General features: G+C 37.1%; 1 long non-coding RNA gene across 1 annotated transcript in view; it reads right to left on the bottom strand.

The window, feature by feature from the left end:
• Positions 1-3193: 3193 nt before the first annotated feature.
• The window catches only part of LOC106526776 (uncharacterized), a 55802-nt gene continuing 53445 nt past the window's right edge, over positions 3194-5550 (bottom strand). Inside the window, exon 3 of the long non-coding RNA XR_001311303.1 lies at positions 3194-3212. This is a non-coding gene — a long non-coding RNA (uncharacterized LOC106526776). The remainder of the gene's footprint in view (positions 3213-5550) is intronic.

The following is a 5550-nucleotide window of genomic DNA, read 5'->3' on the forward strand; positions in this document are numbered from 1 at the left end:
CTTTCTCAGGATCCTGAGAAAGAAAGCCGGGATACTGAAAAACTTTCTCAGGATCCCAACTTTTTTCTTCAGGATCTCAACTTTCTTTTTTCTCAGGATCCCGACTTTCTTTCTCAGGATCCCGAGAAAGTTTCTCAGGATCCCGACTTTATTTGTCAGGATCCCAACTTTCTTTGTCAGGATCCCGACTTTCTTTCTCAGGATCTCAAATTTCTTTCTCAGGATCCTGACTTTCTTTCTCAGGATCCCGAGAAAGTTTCTCAGGATCCCGACTTTCTTTTGCAGGATCCTGACTTTCTTTCTCAGGATCCCGAGAAAGTTTGTCAGGATCCCGACTTTCTTTGTCAGGATCCCGACTTTCTTTGTCAGGATCCCGACTTTCTTTCTCAGGATCCTGAGAAAGTTTCTCAGGATCTCAAATTTCTTTCTCAGGATCCCGACTTTCTTTGTCAGGATCCCAACTTTCTTTCTCAGGATCCCCAGTTTCTTTCTCAGGATCCTAAGAAACGTTCTCGGGATCCTGAGAAAGTAAGTCAGGATCCGTCCCCCCCCACCCCCCATCTCCCCTAACGGGCTCCTTAGTATTGGATTGATACTGGTGTGATAACATAGATACTTTTTGGCAATCGACTTAAAAAGAAATTATTATAAAAATGTAAAATGGTAATAATAAAGACCGGGTGATGCAGATCCCCCTGCGTGAACTCTATCCCCCCTAATGAAGATGTCAGAGTTCTGCTCCTGAAGCACTTTTCTAATGAACTCTGATTACCTTCCACACACCTCCTGTGTCTCGTTTCAGGTGTGGCGTACAATTTTCTTTTTATTAAAGCGTCACATTTTCATTCAGCATGATGCCTTTAATTTCCTGTGACCTTTGCTCTGCAGGATAACCTTCAGTTTCACACTCAGGACCATTAATCCTTCGCTGTCCCAAGGCCAGGAAACACTGCAAAGCCAAAGGGGATCGCCTGTGAAATTAATGTGCAACAACATTGTTTATCTTTTAAAAGCAATAATCCACGGGGCCTGATAGATACATTAAGTGTTTCTGCTGAAGTCATTGTAACGTTGATGTCTTGTTTGTTTTTTCTCCTACAGTGAAAGCCTTTATTAAAGCTTTAAACTGACAGTTGGAACTGCAGCAACCTTGACATTTCTCTAACGTTCATCTGAACGTTAGAGAAATTGTTTACAGTGAAAAAAACATCATCGTTTGAGTTAATGTGTCAACGGCTTCAAGGTGGTGATAAAAATATATATTTTGACACAAAAGCTGCTTTGAATTCAAGTTTTATTTGTTTTTAATTTATGAGCTTATTGCTTTTGGTGACATTTTTCACAATAAGAGAACATTAATGAGTCAGATAAAATGGATGTAAGTGTTTATAAGTTGGATTCTTCTTTCATTCACCAGTAAACACCTGATTCAAGCACTTTGTTTACATTTGTATTCATTTGGTAACTACAGAAGGCCAGATGTGTTTAGTGTTAATTAGATTCTTCAAAAAATATGATCTAAACAAGCATAAAATTATTTAACTTTCTTTGTTTTATTTCATGGCCCTGTTAAAACAAGTTTAGGGCCACAGAGCAAAAAAATCCCTGAATTCTGACATTTTTCTCAGAAATTTGAAGTAAAAGTCAAAATTCTCTGTTCCAATTCTGAGAAAACATTCAGAATTCTGAGAAAATTATTTTTTTCCAATTCTGAGAAAAAAAGTCTGAATTTTGCCTAAATAAATAAGTAAATAAATAAATAAAAATCTGAATTCTTACAAAAAAAAAAATTTAATTCTGAGGAAAAAAGTCAGTATTGTGACAAAAATGTCTGAAGTCAAGAAAAAAAAAAGCTGTGGGCCTAATACTCTTCCATTTTGTGTTTCTGCTGCAGGAATATAACATTTGTAGTCCCGCCCATCTGTGTAAATGGGCGGGGCTAAAATCAATCTAATATACACAAACACAAACAAGAGGAACAACATATTCCAGGCCTCTGAATGAACCCAACATTAATGTTTTGTTTTGTCTGAGGTAGAACGAGGAGAAAAGTTCCCACCAATTGATTTTAATAAATTATTGTCACCTTTAAATTATGTGTCACGTAGGAAGTAAATTATTTGTCTCCAACTCCAGTTTAATTAAATTCATGACAGATAGTGTCGAACCAATTAGCCCGTTTCATGTTTTATTTATAAAACTTAATTTGGTCTGTTTGTTGAATCAAATGTTTGAAAAGAGAGAAAAACCCGAGGGCAGTATGTTACCACATTTATCATTTAATTATCTATTTTCTACAGAGAGCTTTACAACTGCAGGGTTGTTTTAGCATCAACTCTTAAATAAAGTTTGAATGTATTGTAAAATGTTACAATATGACTGTGTTGAAGTGTTATTTGGATCAAGCTGTCTTTGTACTTTGTCTTTCTGTATAACGTGTATATTTCTTTAAAGTGTATGATGTCGTTTACTGGATGTATTTGAGTTGCTACGCTACAAATCCACTGCAGATGGACAGATTGCCGAGCAACAGAGTTTATTTGTTTCAGTTTGATTCTTCGTGCCGACGACTGACGGCTGAAACGTCTTGTGTTGTTTTATTCTTTCAGTTTTCATTTAGAGAAACAGCCGGCGTGCAGCTGGCAAACTAAACCGAAGAGTGACAAGAAAAAAAATATTTATTTTTTCCAGCCGAACAAAACATTGATGAAGAGTGAGTATCATGGTTTTAATTAATTTGGACGTGTCGTGTCTAACAAACACTGAGCTCTACCTGGTGTTTCCTGCATAGAAACAGTGCTTCAACACGTCCTGTAATAAACACTGAAAAGTGCTACATGTACAACTGACTGAATGTGAAATAAGTACTACAGAAATACTATTAAAAGTAAAAGTATGAGAGTTTTACTGTAGCTGTGTTTCCATCAATGATTTTTTATTCACACTTTTAAAGTATCAATTTAGAAAAGGTGGACGGAAACGGAAAAATTTGCAAAAACGTTCTCGATTTTGCAAAAAAAAAAATTTAAGTTCGCTGGAAGTGATTTTGGATTTTCCAAAAAAGATTTAATGCGCAAAAGTGGAGATGMAAACACTGAAGAATAAGTTCTAACATAGTGAACATTTACCTCGATCAGCTGTTCCTGCTGTCCAATAATCGTAGTGGCTGCAGCTGGCCCCTCCTCCTGCTGTCGGTGTCTTCCCAGATATTCCTGTAACATAAAGAGAATTATTTTCCTACGTCTCCAGACAGCAGTAACATCACCAACACCAGCTGATATGACCGAATAATTACAACTTTCCTGATAGCAAGACGTCCCTGATAACTTCTCTCCATCATCCTGAGAAGTGTCCCTGTGAGTTTGAGACTTTACTTCCTGTTTACTACAGACATGCGTAACGTTAACATCTGACGTAATTACACTTGTTGTAGCTCCAAGCCAGTAGACGGAAACACATCAGTGCATTTCTTTTTTTTTGTGACATTTTAAAAGTTTGATGAAAATGCGTAAAATAATTGGATGGGAACGCGGCCCCCTGTTGAGTTGTGGTGAGTAGCTGCCATCTTGAGTTCTYAACTCCTCCCACTTTCCGACGGCTGGAAAAACCTCGGACTTGGGTCTCTTCTCCCGACTCAAGGGAACCGGGTTATTTTAGTCAATGACTCAGTTTAACCTGATTCTATAAAGTAAACAAGATTTCGGCTACTTTTGAACCCTGTGCAGCTCCACCTGGTGGTGGGATGTTGTCATTTCACGTGTGAAATAATCATGGGAAATGTAATTTATAGTCACTGCTGGCTTTCAAGCAGCTTATTTTAAGATATTAATATATATTTGAAGATCTCCTGGGTTACATAAAGTGTCATGGTGGACCACATTTGGCCCACAAGCCTTCAGTTTAATGCTGGATGTTTTAATGTCAACCTGAATTTGAGAGTTTGGATCAATTATGTCTGATTAAAACAAAAAAAATTATAATTTCACATACAGACATAAACAATGTGATGATTCTCTTTCATCTGTTTTGCAGAAGAACTGGAACAGTCTTATGTTCAGAAGCTGCAGCCAAGTGTCTGCCAGGTTTTTTTTTCTTTCTAAAATCTCTAATTTTCGAAGTGACGGCTAACAACTTCACTTTGATGGCTGTGCAGCCCCAGAGTATTGATCATCAGGGACTGTGGAGAATCACTCTGACATGCCTGCAAGCTGCACTGAAGAAAACAAATCCGATCATATTGTTCTTCACATCTCCAGTGCACAGAAAGAACATTTTTATTTTTTTGTTTTGTGTCGTGGCCTGCTCACCACTTAACGAGAGATAACGAGAGACTTGATTGGCAGATTAACTTCCCGCCTGAGCAATTAGCAGTTCGCAGAAACAGACTGGAAAAATATATTAAACTCTACAAATTGAGGATCAATAGAACTGATATGAAATGCTTCCTAAGTGTTTCCTGCTGTGCTCCAGCTTTCTTTAAAAAATAAAAAAATAAAAATAAAAAAGCCCCACAGATTCTCTTACATAAGCTGTAAACTTCCAAACACGTTCTGATTGCAAGTCGCTGCCTGTTTGGGCTCTGGGGATCGCTTCGAACTTTTCAAAATGAAATAAAAACTGGAGCAGTTGCAGCTGATTTCCCTCTCGCTGACACGGCCGTGCCCCTTCTGGGTGAAAACAGACGCTGCGAGAGAATACTGCTGGCAAACTGGAAATAAAATCGTCCAGAAAAGTTGCTGCAGACATTTCGAATTTTGCAGAGTTCACGACGCACCGGTCTGAACTACTGTTTTACTTTTACTTACATTAAAATAGTTTTATGGTTTGATTCAGTCAGCTTCAGGAGGTAATCACCTGGTTGGTTTTTTTTATCACGTTTAAGACAATAAAAATAACAATCACCAGGCAGTGTATTTCTCTGAGAGATGATTGTAAATAAAAGTTAATATTTTAAGAACCAAAAGTCGTAGCTCCTCTACCTCCTGCATGAGCTGAACAGCAGAATAATAATCCCACGAAGGAGAGAAATATCTGCAGCTCTTATCTATAGACTGACAATATACATTTGTAAAAAATGTAACAGCATTTCCTAAACGATAACACTCGTCTCTGAATGTCATCTAAACGGACGGGATCATTAAAAGGCCGTGGGTGAGACAGAGTTCTGTTTTCCAGAAAACTGAATGTATTTTTTTGAAACTGAACTGCAAAAACTACTATTACTGTAATTTCATTGTGCTCTGTATGATGACAGTAAAGTCTCTCTAATCTAATCTAAAACAGTTGCAACATTATTTTATAAATATTTACTTCAACTATAATAGGCTGTAAAAATACTGTAGGCGGTTTAGAACTTATATTTAAAACTATATTTTCACTTGAACGTTGATTATTACGCCACAAATAAAATGGAATGCTTCTAAGAAGGACAAACTTAGCTTTAGCCTTTTAGCTTTCACGTTAGCTCCCGAGTTATACATATACATACATACAGAGGGTAAAATAAGTATTGAACACGTCACCATTTTTCTCAGTAAATATATTACTAGA

Source organism: Austrofundulus limnaeus, unplaced genomic scaffold, assembly GCF_001266775.1.
Source record: "Austrofundulus limnaeus strain Quisiro unplaced genomic scaffold, Austrofundulus_limnaeus-1.0 Scaffold293, whole genome shotgun sequence".
Taxonomy (NCBI): Eukaryota; Metazoa; Chordata; class Actinopteri; order Cyprinodontiformes; family Rivulidae; genus Austrofundulus; species Austrofundulus limnaeus.